Consider the following 17934-nt stretch of genomic DNA (forward strand, 5'->3'; position numbering starts at 1 on the left):
CAGGGCACAGTGTGGGAATCAGAAGACTTTGACAGCAGTATGTAAAACACCCTCATCTCCTGTAGCCAGAGAGCAGGTTGTGCTAAAAATGAGGCCCCGGATCAAATTTTGAGAATAACAAAGTTTCCAAGTAAACTGAATTTATAATCCTGGCAAGTCTTCCATGCTACATTCAGGACTCTGACAGAGAAAGAGACCCAGGTTGGGAGCAGTTTGATGTGTTTGAGAACCCAGAACATCTGAATTTCTCTGAACCTTCTGGACAGTATAAGCGACCTAATCCCCTTAGCTAGAAGGTAACCACTTCTCTTGCTTGTACACTGTGCAAATAATTAATCTGAGGTGATGCCAGATGCCTCTTACCCTTCTCAAAATCTGCCTTCACGTTGTCTCGTTGCTTTGGGGCCAATGGAAGGAGTCAAATGTCAGCATGACCTAAGTGGTTGTCCTCAACTTCCCCATTGCCATAAAGTCTGGCCCAAGAAATTATTATCTCTCAGCAGGGTTATTGCAAAAGCTTCCAAATTGGCTTCTTGCCATCACCCTCCTTCTCCACCATCTCTGCCTACTTAATATGCCAGCCCAAGTTATCAGCTTATGGCTCTGTTCTTCTCAAAATACTTCAGTAGTGCCCTACTTGACTTGGGATAAAACTCAAAATGCTTACAATGGACTCTAATTCCCTGACCTCAGTCCCCTTCCCTCAGATGACTCCATCTACAGTGGCTTTCTTGCTGTTCTTCAAACAAGCCAAGATCCCACCCCAGCCCTCTTATACCTGCTCTACCCTCTGCCCAAAATGCTGTTCTTTAGGATCTTCACATGATTTCCCTCTCTTATCTCTTTCAAGTGTTCTTTGAAAGGTCCCTTTTTTAGTGCAATCTGTTCTTACCACCTTACTAAAATTAATACCCCCTCTCTCCTGGGACACCCTATGCAACTTGCCTGCTTTATATTTTTCTCCATATCTCTTTCTACTAGCTGGTAAGCTCTATGTGCAAAACTGTGTTGATCTGTTTTATTCTCCTATGCATCCCCAGTACTTGACACACAGTAGGTGCACAATCCATAAGTGTTGAAAGAATTAGTACATAAAGCATGAAAGAAACGAAGAAAGAAAAAAGAAAGATAATAACAAAAATGATAATAATAATGGCACCTATGTATTACTGAAGTCCTACTAGGTGCCATATAATAAAACCTGTAGATTAATCTCATACATAAATCTTACATCCATTTCACAGATGAGGAAACCAAGTCTGTGGTATATTCAGTGAGAAGTTTAAGATTATGCAGCAAGAGTAGGGTAATGAGCGTTTGGTGGGTCTGCCTGACTCACATCTCAGGGGTCATCTCAACATAAGCCTTCATCAACTACATTCTTTTTTAGCCATTTGATATTTTAATTGAGAAACATAGAGACATTGATAAGCAATATATAAATCAACGTGATTGCAATAATAGGCATTGGTTAAGAGCACAGGTTCTGGTTTTGGACTGGAGGAGCTCACATCCTAGCTTTAGCAAGTACTGGTTAAGTTACGTTGGGCATTTTTGTCCATCTCTCTGTGGCTCAGCTCTCACATCCTTAAAATGGAGATAACAATAATACCTCCCTTATCAGTTTTTTTATAAGAATGATGTGAACAGATAAGTCACATTTAACATAATGATTTTATAAGCATGTGTTATGCTCACTTATATTACATAGCTTTTAAAAGTTTTACAGTGTTTTCACAATGTTTCCATTTAATATTTATAGTAATTCCATGAGGTAGATAAGGAGAATATTTTATCCTTGTGTTATTCTTTGATTTGATGGTCATTTATCATCTAATGTTTGAGATGTCCTGGTGCAGGCTTCAGACTTACACGAATAAATAAAACATGCTTCCTGTCCTTAAGAACACTTAGCTAAGAAAGAAATTAAGTACAGCGTAAGACATGCATTGATAAAGGTAGTCCGAGGATACTGATAAAAACTGAAACTTCCAGAGCTTAAAAAACAAAACAAAACAAAAAAACCTCAAGATTGCCCAAATGATAAGCTTTCTTATTTTATATGCAATGTTTTCCTTTCAAACGCCAGGAGGAATGGTGGATAAATCAATCTTTTAGGTGGAAAATATGGGTTCTAAGACTTTTTCTTGCTTCTAGGAAAATTCCCAACCTCTTGCATTGCAGTGAAGGACTGATCTTACTCCTCCTTCTCTCACCTGGCCTCCGGGCTGGTGGACAAGATCCCACTATCCTGAAAGCATACATCATAATTCTTATTAAAGCACCGAAGTAGTGTAAGAGGATGCTGTGGCCATGCACTCTTATCTGACTGGTTCACAGATTCGGGTAAAGTCAATGTTCCACCGAACTGGAGATCTGGAAGCCTGCATTTGACCTTGGGCAAATGATTTCGCCTTTCTGCACCTTGGTAAATGTTAGCTGTCACTATCACCTTTATGGATTCTAGAATGACTTCGATGGGAGCCAGATCACAAAAAAGAAAACCAAAACAAGGCCCTGCATGACTCAGGGAGTGAGTTCATTTCCATGTTGATTCTCCACCATCTTTTCCAACACGTCAAATTTGGTTTGCTTGTTAAGCTAAAGGAAGTAAGTAGCACACTGCTTTGTACAGAGCACAAATTCAAAAATATTTGCTCCACAAATGAACTGTCATCCAGACAAAAAAACATATTAGTAACTCCGTGTTTAGAAAGACAGGTCTATACATCTTTAGCTCCTTTTAATCAGACAGAGTCTCATCTTTGAGACTCAATTCGTAACACCTGCAAGTCCTTTAGCGTGTTCCATTTCTTTGCAAGGCGGCTTTCCCTGCAGACAGACTGTGTTCTGCCACAGCTGCACCAATTAGTCTCCCTGCCTGAGAAGAGTGACAATAGTGATATTTTTCTGGATGAATGATAGACCTACTGGAGAGTCCACAAATCAAAATGTCAATTTTCTTTTCTCGTTCAGTTTCTTTTGTGTTGTGTGTTTGTATGTAATTTCTTCTACAAAAATGCCTTTGGATAGAGAGAAAATATCTTTTATTTTCAAGTTTAACTAAATAATAAAGCAGATCTGTGACAGATTTGGACACGTTTTAGAATTACAGTTGTTGCCTACAAAGTGTGGCAATTGCATGAGTTCCTTGAAAAGAATGATTTAAAAGCACCAGTGGTTCCTAGAAAAAAAAAGGCCGGCTTATAAAAGGGTGCAGCTAATGCACGCTGTAATAATGATATGAAGCAGAAAATATGGACTTCCAACTCAAGCCCAAAAGCCCAGTAGATTTCCAGTTCAAAATATGTTTTGTTCTAATTATAACACCATTTCTTTACAGTTTTGTCAGAGCTTAAAGATTTTATAGTATTTCAAATTTCTGGTCAACGTTGAAAGAAATACATGCTACACTCAAATGGAATATGTTGAAAACCAAAATTAAGGTCAGGATAATTACATCAATTTCTCTATTTTCTATTAACAATATCTCCAATGACTACTTCGGAAATAAGTTTTTTGTTTATACTTTTGTTCATTTGCATATATTTGATTCAGCCATTCAAGGAGGGTTTTAGATTGACATGCAAATTTTAAGGTGAAATAATGTTAAAAATACCATACCCCACAGAAATCTAAGAAAGTACATGACAAACAATGAAAGCAGAACGAAGAAGGGAATTCAAAGCATGAATTTGCAGCTACAAATCGTGAGATCCAGATATGTTCCAGATAAAATGATTGCACTAAGCTTGAGGGTAGAGTGGCTTGATTTTATTTTATTTTATTTTTTTAATTTTTTTTTTTAACGTTTATTTATTTTTGGGACAGAGAGAGACAGAGCATGAACGGGGGAGGGGCAGAGAGAGAGGGAGACACAGAATTGTTAGCAGGCTCCAGGCTCTGAGCCATCAGCCCAGAGCCCGACGAGGGGCTCAAACTCATGAACCACGAGATCGTGACCTGAGCTGAAGTCAGACGCTTAACTGATTGAGCCACCCAGGCGCCCCAGAGTGGTTTGATTTTAGAACATGGTAATACTTTGGCTTTTAGTGGTCATCTAGCATTATGTCTTTTCCACATAAAAGTTTAAGAGTCCGAATTCCTAGGTTGAGTTCTCCCACAGCTGTGAGATGCATTTTTGTCTATGTATTTTTTTCTGAAAGTTTATTCTTTCCACATAAATATTTGGAATTCCTACAATGTGTACTATGCTAGATGCTTCTAGAGGAGGAAAGAAAAAGAACAGAATGCTGTGCTTAATAAGTCTACCATGTAAAGGTGAGATAATACATATATCTCATTAATTTTAAATAAGAGAGCAGGGAACACACCGTAAGAGATAATATGCTCTAGCAATCCAGAAGAGGGAAATATATCACTAGCAAATGAAGGAAATAGGCAAATTCTTGTAGAAGAGGAGATATCTGAACTGGGTCTTAAGTGACAGGAAATATTTGGTATAAAGGTAAAAATAGTAGGCATAGGGCATGGCATATGCAAAAGGGAAGTTAGTAGCTCTATAGAAAGAGTGTTTTTTTTTTTTTCTTAAAAAAAGTGTGAGTGAGCTTGGGGTGTGAGTGAGAGAGTGTGAGTGAGCTTGGGGTGCATGGACGTGGGGGAGGGGCAGAGAGAGAGGGAGAAAGAATCTGGAGCTTAACCATCTAAGCCACCCAGGCGCCGCTAGAAAAAGTATTCTGCAGGCTAACTTAACTGGAGTAAGAATAGATGGAAGCCAGTTTGTGGATGTAATGAGGACACATTTGTGGAAACCTGAAAATCATACTGGATCTATCTAGAAGTGTTGTGAATAGGTTGTAAAAAAGCTGTGTAAAGTGTAAAATGTCATGCAAATTTTATTATTATTGGCTTTTTTAAAAGATTTTTTAAAAATGTTTTTTTTATTGAGGGAGAGAGAGAGAGAGAGAGAGAGAATGAATCCCAAGCAGGCTCCATGCTGTCAGTACAGAGACTGATGTGGGCCTCAATTTCACAAACCATGAGGTCATAACGCGAGCTGAAATCAAGAGTCAGACACTTAACCAACTGAGCCACCCAGGCACCCCTCCGGTCTTTTAACCATAGAAAATATATGGAATGTGGTGGTATGGATAATTTTAATCTATCAGGTAGAACAGTTAATAGTGAAAAATAAGTCATAATGTGAATGTGTCTTGGAAAAGATCAATATAATAGTGTTCATGAAATATGAGAGCCTTCAGAATCCCTGAGTCCTGGCAAGAAATGCTTTGATTATTTTTTAATTTTTCTTTTGAAGAAGAGGAAATGAAAGAAATAAAGAAATAAAATCCAAATATTTCAGATAATTAATTTTTTCTATGAAAAACAGCAATTATTTTAATGTGGTATTTGTGATACACTATTTTTTATTGATTCGCACAGCATGAGCAAGCTTTTAAGAAGTATGATAAGCAACAAAGGATAACTGTATAACAAGCAATCACTTCTATTTTGCATACAGGATGAATAAAAGTAGCATTAATAAAGCACTACAGGGAATACATATCAGATGGTTTCAGCAATGTATTATTGATTTTATGTTTTAAACAATAAGCATTGAGAAATGCATTCCTCTAAGAATGAGAGATATTAACAAGTTTACATAATCTACTACTGGTAATCCTGTTGCAACCCATTGGAGATTGACTATATGAAAATGGAACATTTCCGAAAAATTCACTGTATAATTTAGCAGTTATCACTGAGTCACTTACAATTTCCAAGAGCACAAATCTGTGCATGTGGCATTGTCTTGAAGGAAGGTATTTCATTCAGGCATTCTGTGCAGGACAATTTAATCAGCCTGGTGTTCAATATAGGACCAGAATATTTTAACCGCCGTTGACTTTATGGAAGAAACTCTAGATAAATAGTCCCTGTGTAAACTAAAGGCTTATTTTACTTGTAACTTATATATCAATATTTTAAACAAATGTAAAGAATGTACCCATCCTATGGATTTAATTATGTAGCATTTACTGAGGGAAAAAATTAAGTGTTTTGATATTTAGATCTCAGTAAACACAATATAATATACTGGTAAAAAGCATAGATTCAAACACCAGATTGCCTTAGTTTGGAGCCCATTGCTGCTACCTGATAATTGTGTAATCTTAAATAAACTTTTCAACCTTCCTATGCCTTAATTTCATTATTCGAAACCCTAGAACTAGAGTTATTGAAAGAATTAAAGGAAATAAATTGTTTAGAATACAGTGCCTAAGAGAAAGGGAGTGCTTAGTATTTGTTAGCAGTCGTTTTTATTGTACCATAGCTCTTATTATTATTACTACTACTTTTATTCTTTTTTTCCCTGGAGCATTGGTGAACATCTTGCATCAAGTGTAATTAAGGAATCCTCTTTCTCTCTGAATTCTCTTCCTTCTTTGCCACATTCTGCACTATCCTTGGAGCTCTGGGAACCCAGGTACCGATCCATGTGTTTTTCTTGGGGAGCTCCATCATCTCTCTCTCTCTCCGATCCTTCATTTCGCTTTAGTAGGATAACAGTTTGTGTGTCATCAGATTTATAAGTGAATGGGATTTAAGTAGCTAAAACTATGATTGCCACAAAGATTTTTTTTTTATATTTTATATTTAAAACACTGAAAGGTAATATGCAATTCTCTGTACAATAGGAGAAACTGAAGAGTGTCAAGTATAAGAATTCTTATTTTACCAGCCACATTATTAGAAAGAACAAGCAAACCTTATCTTTGGTGCATTAAAGGAAAGGTCACTGAGCAGCTTTTCATTTTCTTCATTGCATTTTCCTTTTGGTGCAAGTGTCAGTTCCAGGCAAGAGCCTATCATTTGTTCTTGCTTTGTTTTTTTTTCTCTTTCAAGATACTTAGGAATCTAAAAATATCATTTTTTTCCCACTTGGTTATTTCTCAAAAAAGCCACCCTTCTACCCTTTTACCCTTCTACCTTTCTTTATATCCTGTGGACATATTTTTGCTATGTGACTTTTTAGTTGTAGTTGTTCATTTGGAAAAGGGTTAATATCAATTCTTGACCCTGTGAAATAGGGGTGAGATAAAAAGCTATGTGCTTTGATATGAGACACAGTAAAGTCAACTGAGGGAAGCCAAGGAAATCCAATCTGGGGTACTTGCAAACCTATCAGCTTGCAAACAGCTAATCACATTATAAATGATGTATATGTTTAAATTTCCACAGTAATTTGTTTATATGAAGAATTCTTATAAGTTGAACAGAATCTTTTTAAACCTAAAGTGAAATTCCATAATGTATAGATGAAATGCACTTTGTACAAAAATCATATAGTTTAAAAAAATTAAACAAAATATTTTTAAAATAATATTTCTTAAAAAAAAGACCAAATCTGTATGAAGGAGATGACATTTTTAGTATCTATTGATGTTTATTAACTGTATCATGAAGTGAAAAACTGAGATGAAAATTATCAGCAACACCTTTCTCCAGCATTTCTGAGTTTAAGTTAAAATGATATTGCGAAAATGGTGTGGCCACAGTCCTAGAATTACAATTTAAGGCACTTTTTTAGTGCATTCTAAAGATTTTTTAAATGTTTGTTCATCTCTCAGAGAGAAAGAGAGAGAGAGAGAGACAGAGCATGAGTGGGAAAGGGGCAGAGAGGGAGAAGGAGACATAGAATCTGAAGCAGGCTCCAGGCCTGAGCCTGACGTGGGACTCGAACCCAGAACTGTGAGATCATGACCTCAGCCGAAGTCGGAGGTTTAACCAACTGAGCCATTGAGGCACCCCTAATATACTCTACTTATTTGGTCTTAAAACACACACACACACACACACACACACACACACACACACACACCACTTTCACTTATTTATTTATTTTTAATTGTGGCAAGAACATGAGATCTACCCTCTTAATAAACTTTCGAGTACATAATACAGTATTGTTAACTGCAGGCACGATGTCGTACAGCAAATCTCTATAACTTATGTTGCATAACTGAAACTTCATATGTGTAAAACACCAGCTCCTCAGTTGCCCCCAGCCCTGGGCAACCACCATTGCACTATTTTGATGAGGTTGATTATTTTAGAAACCTTATAAGTAGAATCATATAGTATTTGTCCTTCTATGACTGGCCTATTTCACTTTGCATACAATCCTCTAAGCTCGTCCATATTGTGGCATATCACAGAATTTTCTTCTGTTTATCACTGAATAATACTCGCTTGTACATATATACCACATTTTGAGGTTCTTTTATTCATTGATGGACATTTATGTTGTTTTTCTAGGTTGGTTGCTATGATTGATTCTGCAGTAAACATTGAAATGTGGCTACCTCTTTGAGATCCTGATTTCAATTCTTTTGGATATATATCCAGAAGTGGAATTGCTGGATCATATGGAATTATTTTAAATTATTAAAACAGTACAATATTGGTATAAAAACAGACTGAAATATATGAAAAGGTGCTCAGAGTTACTAATCATTAGGAAAATGCCAAATCACAACCACAATCCGATACCACCTCAGATCTGTTAGGATGCCTGTTATTTAAAAAATAAAGTAAAATAAATAACAAGTGTTGGTGAGAATGTGAAGAAAGGGAACTTTTGTACACTGTTGGTGGGAATGTAAAATGGCGTAGCTGCTATGGAAAACAGTATGGAGGTTCCTCAAAAATGTAAAAATAGAAATGTACTTGTTTATTCTTGATAGCACCAAATATTAATTTCTAAGTTCCCAGTGTTGCTCTGATATATTACTTATGCTTCTAAACTTAAATCTGCTGTTAATAACATTTATAGACATAAAAGCAAATACAGATATACATCCATTTCTAAAATATAGTAAGCTTGAAGCAAAAATTACTATAAATAATTTTAAATCAGCATTTTGGACAGATTGTTTTAGTGGAAACTCTTATAGCACTTCACTTTTAGTTAGGGAAGTTTGATTTTTTGTTGTTGTTTGCTTGTTTTAATAGAAAGAATGAGAAAGGTGTTGCAGAAGGAAATAAAGTAGCGTTTTAGAAAATATAGCAAGGTTATTGCTAATGTTAGAGCGTAGTATAAAAAGGCCTTCAGTGGTGAAATCAGAAGAAATAGATTTTAAAAAGTTAAGCCGGTGGCAGGCAGTATAGTGTATGAAAACAGTATTCAGCCTTTGGTCTATTATTTTAGTTTTACAGGGGGAACAAAAAAAGAATGGGTGGAAAATCAACTTCCTACTTGGTTTGCCAACACAGGCAGCAGGAGAATTGGAGCAGTACCTCCTTCCACCAGGTGGAGGGCGGAAGATTAGTTCCCCGTTTGTTCCTGCCAACACCACTGGTCAGTCAGAGAGAGACCAGTGATGTTGGCTGGAACAAACGGGGAGCTAATCTTCTGTTTGGGTGAAGGGGGTGTAGGGTGGAAGACCAACGAATTTGGTGTGGAAGTGCTGGAAGATCAACACTTTGAATGTAAATTTCTACTGGTCATTCAGATGAGTGTCCATCTCCATGAAAAATGTACATGTTCAGCCCCACAGCAACCATGAAGGAAAGGGTTCTGTTGGTATTTGGCTATAGTACGGTGGGTATTTCCAAAAGTGGTTTTCTGTTCTGTCAGGTCTCTTCAGGAAACAATCTTTGCTTGTAGGTTTTTTGCTTGTTTGTTTGTTTTTGTCCTTGCCTGTTGGAGGTTCTGGGTTGGAATCCTCTCCAGCACTCTGGAGACGATCAGGAAACCCAAGGGACCCACCGCCATGTTACTCCTCAAGTTCCACGGTCCCTAGACAATCCACATTCTTGTTTCTGCCTTTCAGAGTCTTATACTTGCTTGTTGTGGTACATCCAGGGGATTTTAATTGCAGTGGGTATAACCCTGAAGAAAAGGGGCCACTCCACTGGGGTTATAGTAGAGCTGCACATTGTTCTTTTTTGTTACATTCATCTTCGTGCAGGAATTTTTTCTATTCTTCTCACAAGCTCCTTTAGAAATGCACATTTTTAAACTGCTTTTCCATTTGTGTCGTAATGTCTTCTGAATACGCACCTAAGAGTCATGGATAATGGACAAAGCACTACCTATAGCGAAAGATCCTTACTCTCTTTTCTTCTGTAGGGGGCAGTTTTACAGATTACACTGTAATGATTCAGAGAGAATAAGGGACATGGCCAGTACCATGTACATTTAAAGTGACTGATCCTTAATTTTTAACCAGGCCTCTGAAATTCGGAAACAGTTTTTGTTTTTGTTTTTCTTTTGTTTTCCTCGACTGTATAGTCTTCCTTGAATGAAATCACTTTTCATTTCATTGCTAATCTACCATGAGTTCTTCACATAAGCATCTGTTTCAGCCATACTTTTCGGTCTAGTGCTTAGCACCTACTAAGCATTTAACAGAGTTTGTTTGCTAAATAAGTGCTAACTGGAGCCCCTTTAAAATTGTTTTAAAAAAAGGAAGCAAAAGCTCTTAAAGACATTGAAGAGTACACTGAAAAATAGAAATCAAGAGGAGATAATTGTTTGTAAAGGATTTTTTTTTCATATGAAAAAGAAGGAAAACTTAGAGGCTCTTACACAGAAAAGAAAAAGATTTGAAATAAATGTAAAGTAAGGGCAACTTAACCTGAGACTAGAACATGAAGGGAATTATTAAATCATCTTCTTTCAGCTTTATCTGCAGAGTCATCAATTAAATATGCCAGATGAAGAGTTTGTGATGGAGAGCGCTTGCTGGATCAAACCCAAGAATGAAAGGTAAGCTGACAATTTATGACAAATGTTTATCATGTGTTTTTCAACTTAAAGGAAAAGGAAAAAAAAACAACACCTACATATGTCCAGATTGCCAAAAGGTTTGTTTTCCACATAAACAGATATATAAGAGAAAAAGAAGTGTTTGATATCCATGAAAGTTTTTTTTTTTTTAACTTTTGTTTAATGAGTAGAATATAAGTACACTTGAAACTCTCAAAACTTCTGTTAGCAGCTGAGGAAGAAACAGCGTAGCCTTAATTTTCTTTGACTTTCCCACAAACAGTGTAGAAAACAAAATACTAAAACATTCTTCAAGTGCAGCTTCATCTAAAAACTACTTCCTAAAAGAGATGGGGGTGGGAATGATGATATAAACATGAGTTCTTAAAAGAATAATGAATATTTTATGTATCTAGACAGCTACTCACTTCTAGAAAATTCAGTCATGATCAGCCGAGCAAGAAAACTGCATAAATAACCAAAGCCTAATACTTAATGTCTCTTGATCTTCAGAATATTTAATTTGGTGAAAATGAAATTGCCTTGAAGTTATTTTATAAATTTTACATATGTTTATAAAATAAATATATTCATATTTATTTTAATTTATAACATGTATATTCCATTTATTTACAAATGTATGTATCTGAATATTTAAAGTAAGTATAATTATAGTAGGGATTCTAGTTAGACAAGATATAATGTCTGTTTAGACTGGTGTGGAAATTGGTAACACCACTTTTTCCAAGTAATTAGTTGAAACCATGCTTTCTGTGGGGCCCGAGACACTCACTCAGGAGAGGAATGCCTTAAACTACAGCCACAATAAAGATCCTTGCAGAAAGAAGCTTATCCAAGGACTGGGAGAAAGCAGAAATCAAGGGAGGACAGGTTGCTGAAAAGAAACTAGTGATCAGAGCCTAGTTAAAGTAAGAGATACAGTTTTCACTATAAAGAGAAGAAGGAAAAATGATTAGAGCCAGGAGTCCCGCTTGGTAAACAGAGTCTGAAAGTCAGAATGAACTGGGTGTTCATGCCAGTATGTTAACAGGTCCTTGAACTTAAACTTTAGCTCCTCTAGTATTATGCTTTTCACGTAAAAGGAGAGTTACACTTGCCTCGGATTGCTTGTTTTTTTTACTATAGCTTTTTGTTTTCTCTTCTGTCCTTTTAAGGAAAGGGGTGGGGGCAGGTATAATGATAGATATGGTCTGAAACAACTTTCACAGTATCTGCCCACAATACACTAGTTTATTCATTTCGCTGGAATGGAGAACCCTGGTTATTTCATATTTGAGTACTATCATTTTAAAAGGAGTCATCAATACTAAATCACGGACATTTTTTAGAGTCATAAGTAATATTGTCTTGCTTAGTTTGCAATTGTTCAAGTTTGACTTCTGACAAATAAGTAAACTACAGGATCAAAGTTTCCTGGCAATGTAGTTACAGTTGTCATTATTTGTAATATTCCATAATAATGACACATCAAATATTATGCTTATGTTTTTCAATTTTATGTATTATAAAACAGCATTTCCTAAAACAACAAATCTTTTTAACCATTAAACTTATAACTAGATGACAAACTTGTCAATTTTAAAATGAAAATATATTTTGCTAAAAAGGACTTTTTTAGAGGCACTTTAGATTCATATCAGTTTCCATATATTCTTGAAAGTATAGCATCAATGGAATACATCTTAAATTGGAAATGTTTTTCAGATTTTGGAAACACTTTGAATTTAAATTTCCACTGGTCATTCAGATGAGTGTCCATTTCCATGAAAAAAGTACATGTTTCATTCTGCCAAAGTTGGTAGTTGTGAAGCTGAAATCTTCTTTAATTTTTTTTAATGTGTATTTATTTTTGAGAGAGAGAGAGAGAGAGTGCAGGGGGAGGGCAGAGAGAGCAGGAGACACAGAATCCAAAGCAGGCTCCAGGTTCTGAACTGTCAGCACAGAACCCTACACTGGGCTCGAACCCACAAGCTGTTTATAGCAGCTAGTTTGATTAGACAAAATGTTTTGGTAAGGCAAAGACTGTGATTCAATGAAAGTTGCTTCAGAAGTGGATGAGGAACACCCTACAAAATAGTTTTCATTAAAATTCTGTGAAAACTGATAATATTTAAATTGTTGATTTGTGCAGACTAATTAATTGTGCTCAAAAAGCCTATTAATCACCTATAAGTATTCTTTCCAACACACATGCCTATTGATAAAATGAAAGAGAGCAAAGGAATAAAAATGGTGATATTAATGGAGTAAAAATCTGAATCCAAAAAGTCTAAAGAGGAACAAGTGAGTAATCTATTACTCTATTCTCACTCAGGGCCAGAAAAATGTGCTGCAACCCAACATGTTTGAATGATGGACAGCTGATATTTTGGCATCATATTTAAATGTAAACAGGCTTTTTTTTTTAATTTTCCAATATAATTAGAATGTTTAGCACTAATGAATTTTGAAATTATGTTAAGTGACAAAAAACATCTTATTTCCTTAAAGTTATGTACTCTAGGGGCGTCTGGGTGGCTCAGTAGGTTAAGAGCTGGATTCCTGATATCAGCTCAGGTCTTGATCTCAGGGTTGTGAGTTCAAGCCCTGTGCTGGGCTCCACACTAAACGTGAAGCCTACTTAAAAGAAAAAAAAGAAAAAAAGCAGGTACTCTAACAGGAACATAGGGTGTTCTGGGAGTCAAATCCGAGTCATTTGGCATTTGTATCTATAGAATATATGGTCTGCTTGAGGCATTTCAGTCATCCTCTTCAAGTGATAGGTAGCAATTGTTAACTTTAAAGAAATGACACATAAGAAATGTCTTATACTTAATATTGTATATATAAGATGTATTTCAGTTGATTGGTGGGCTAACGTAAATTTAGGAAAAATGTTAAAAGGTGAACAGTTTTATTGTCTCTAACGTTCTTTGGAGCACAAAAATTCCATAGTTCTATGATAATCCACCTGGACTATAAAATACGGGTTTCTGACATTGTAGTCATACCTGTCATTATTCACGTCCTGCCACAACTTTAAAGCTCAGATAATCCGATATGTAACAGTGTTGGCAAAAAAAGATAGAGTGCCTCTTTTCCTTCCTTTATTCACTGAGATCATTCTAGAATATACAATTGTTTGGCAACACAAGTGATAAAAACCAGACATATTGAGAGAGCTGTTGGTATGGATAAATCTTATCTTGTTTTCCTCCCTAAACTTGGCAGCTACTTTTGACATCTCTCAAGTTAATCCATCAAGGTTAGAGAACAAATCATGGCATATTCAAACACTAAATCTTAATTGATGAGGAATAGCATTGGGTTCCATGTCTTTTTGGAATAAACCACAACATACGGAGAGAGGTTTCTGTGTTGGCGTTTTGTCTTATTTCATACAGCAGTCTGGAAGAACTGTTTATCTGTTCCAAATTAGAAATCAGATAGCCCCTTTTTTTCTTTTTTTTTTAATCATAGAGAGATTTCACATTTCCAAAGATAAGCAAATGAACAAGGAATTAGGTTTGATCCAACAAAATGAACTTATTTAATAATAGAATTAAGTGAGCCAATAATATATAGCTAGACAGTAATAAAGGGATTTACTGTGGGGAGTGGTTTAGTGGTTATAGGAGCCCCTGAGGAAGTTACTCTTCAAAAATTGAAAATGTGAGGAAACAAGAAGAGAGACAATATAGCAACTACCAGCAAAATTAAGTTTCTCTCCCTCTTAGTATAAAAGGGAGGTCTTGGTAATGTGCATGAAGGGTCAACTGGTGGCCGTAAGACATGGCGACCTGACCAAGTCAGATGTGGTTAGAAATTCTCTGCCATTTCTAACAATCAATGCAGATAGGAAACATGGACTGCTAGATACGCAACCAAGATCTCATAGGTCCAAAAAAGGGAATAAAATCCAACCTAAATTTCCCTACAATTTAACAGTATCTATAATTTAGGCAGTCTTGGCATAGGTGATATATAATATTTTCTCTTATAAATGAAACTTACCAGTGTAACTTTGTGGTAAGTATGCCTGCTGTATTTTAGAACTTCCCAAGACTGCTTGGAAATGCACATTCTTCAATGATACCTTCTGTGGATGAATGAAATTTCCATAAACAGGTATGCCACAAAAACAACTTTGAGATTCAGAGGCTGACTGAGAAAAAAAATGTCGTTTTCCCTCTTTTCGTGAAGCTTGGTTTTGTTCAGTTTGCTGTACACTGGGTGGTTTAAACAGCAAACATTTATTTCCCACAGTTGTGAAGGCCAGGAAGTCCAAGATCAAGGCTCTGGCAGATTCCATGTCTGAGGAGATGAATTCCTGGCTCATAAATTATTGTCTTTTTGCTGTGTCCTCTCATGGTGGATGGAGCAAGGGAGCTTTCTGGGTTCTCTTTTATAAAAGCATTAATCTCATTCATGAGGACGCCACTCTCATGACCTAATCAAGTCCTAGAGGTCTTGCCTCCTAATACCTTCCCACTGGGGATTTGGATTTAACACACGAATTTTGGGGTACACAAATAGCCCCCAAAATTGAGAAGTCTTACTTTAACCAACTTTTCAACACTGCGTATCTGCAAAACCACTCTTGAAACCGCTAAATTATTTATATATACGTATATATAACATTTATTTTCCAGAAATTTGGTACATACCCACTATCCAGATCTCTGGAAGTCACAAGTGTTTTTAAATGCCACTAATTCAAATTTACCACATCCTAAAGTTCCAACCTTAACCATTGAATCATGAGGCTTGGACAGGTCTTTCTTTGTTTTCCGGTGCATTCTGTATTCACATAAGATTTTCCCCCAAAGGTTAACAAACCTGGGAGTGAACTCAGACAAGCCTTGGTTGTACTCATCCTGAGGACTCAGCAATTTCTTTACAATAATAGGTTGGAACTTGGAAATGTAAGTTATGTGGTTACCTCTGTTAAAATTCCATGTACTGATTGATTTAAAACCTGGAATACTTTAGGAGAAAATTTTCTCTCTGTGTTTGGACAAATCTCCTCTAGGAAAGATGTAATTTAAATCAAATCATTTCAAATCATGATGGAAACCACTAGTCAGGAAGACTCATAATCAATGCTTATGTGAAAAAATGAGTATGTGTATCTTGACACAACTTCAGTGTAGTTTCCTCATAGCTCAGATGTAGATGTTTTGTATTAGGAGGTACACACATTGTAAGGCAGTGTATTGTTTGCATGCATTAGAAAACCATGCCTATGATACATCCATTCATCTCTTAGTGCTTATGTGATACCAACATATTGCCTTTACCTAATGATTATATTTTTTTACTATTTATTTCCTGTCACACATCCTGGGGTAATGGAAACTTGCATTATCACTATTCTCTTTATGCAGCTATAAGGTAATAAATATTTGTTGATTGAGACTCATCTTTTTATTTTCTGTGTAATAGCAAGTACCTAGCACTGAAACTATTACCACATCAGTAATTCTTTGACTTCTATTTGTGATTTTTTTGATACGTAACTATTTCTCTCAAAAATAATGTATCTGAGATCAGAATGTAGTGTTTTTGCTCAGTGCTGTGTCTCTTGTGCCTAGCATGGTTCTCATCACACAATTGTTAATAGATAGTTACTGAACAAATGAATAGTTTGAATGAGTAAATATATTCCCATATCTCCTTTTCTTCATAACTGTCTGTCTAAAAAGAAATGGCATAAAAATGTTTTGGTATAATTATAGAGCAACTTTTAGCATTTAATGGTTCTAGTGTTAAACTGCATGCTAAGCTTCTATGAAAAGAGATCTGGAAACAGTGACTTTATAAGACAATGTTTATTTTTCATTTACCTGTCAATATGGGTATGATTGTTCTGTGGTGACAAGGTTTGCTCTTCTCTATGGTGTCACTTAGGGACTGGATCTTATTAATATCTCTACTTGATAACTTTTCAAAAATATAAAACATCAGACATTCCATCAAATGGTTCTTTAAATATGCTATTAGCCAGTATGAATGAGTGCTTTATGGGTACTGGCCTCTTTGAAAGTTTTTACTTAACTTTTGTTTCAAATTTCTTTGTCAAATTTTACAAACTGAATTAATTAATATATAGGTTCCAATTGAGACAATCTTTCCTTAGTCTACAAAGGTAGATGAACTATGGATAGTAAGATTATACTTAAGCCATATGTACATACCCATATATGACATGATATATAAGAAGCATTTTTTTGAAAGTTTTTTAATGTTTATTTATTTTTTGAGAGAGAGAGAAAGAGAGGAGAGAGAGAGAGTGCTCACGAGCAGGGGAAGGGCAGAGAGAGAGGCAGACACAGAATCTGAAGCAGGATCCAGGCTCTGAGCTGTCAGCACAGAGCCTGATGCAGGGCTTGAACTCACAAACCATGAGATCATGACCTGAGCTGAAGTCAGATGCCTAACCGACTGAGCCACCCAGGTGCCCCTACAAGAGACATTTTTGAGCAAAATGTTGACAGTGATTATCTCTGGAGGTTGAACTTATAGGAGACATTACCTGTGAACATTATGCATTTCAGTGAACTTGAACTTTAAGAACTTCATATGACTTGTAATCAGAAAAAAATATTTTAAAGAGGATAAAATTTTTAGGCAATAGTTCTTTATGAGGATGCATATTTTAACCATTTGTGACAGAGTAAAGGAATTGTGCCAAAACACAAAAATCCCAAATTTTTTGACATTAAAATTTTACCTTTGAAAAATCCCTTAAAACATATGAAAATAATAGCAAAGCCCTCATCTTTCAGGAGGCCAGGATGTAATTAATATTTCCAAAGATAGTAAGGTAAAACATGATAACTTTAAACTTTCGAATCTCAAAGAGTAATTACCATAAATATGAAACCTATTTTGGAGCTACTATTTGAAAAGAATGAACTATTTAATGAAACTGTAGCCAAACGTGCCAGTTTTTTACAAACCTGATGCAAAAATGATCCCCAAATTTAATCTGAGAAGAACTATGCAAAATTTAATTTCATCTATATGAGAGTCAGTTTAATCAAGCTTGGCCCTTTGTTTATTCAGCATAGCCTTCACAGTAATGTTCCATGAAATTCCACAATATTGCATACTTGTTTGGCCCAACTAATCATAACAGTCAGCACAAAAGCTTGCCTTTCCTAAAAAGTTTCTCAAAAACTTTTCAAATAAGTGTC

At 35.8% G+C, this 17934-nt stretch overlaps 1 protein-coding gene across 1 annotated transcript in view; it reads left to right on the plus strand.

Annotated features, from left to right (window-relative positions):
• CSNKA2IP (casein kinase 2 subunit alpha' interacting protein) overlaps window positions 1–17934 on the plus strand; it is a 381659-nt gene that overhangs the window by 306648 nt on the left and 57077 nt on the right. Inside the window, exon 2 of the transcript XR_003426812.2 lies at window positions 10650–10735. The gene's annotated coding sequence lies outside the window, so the exon portion shown is untranslated. The remainder of the gene's footprint in view (window positions 1–10649; window positions 10736–17934) is intronic.

This window comes from Acinonyx jubatus, chromosome C2 (assembly GCF_027475565.1).
Source record: "Acinonyx jubatus isolate Ajub_Pintada_27869175 chromosome C2, VMU_Ajub_asm_v1.0, whole genome shotgun sequence".
Taxonomy (NCBI): domain Eukaryota; kingdom Metazoa; phylum Chordata; class Mammalia; order Carnivora; family Felidae; genus Acinonyx; species Acinonyx jubatus.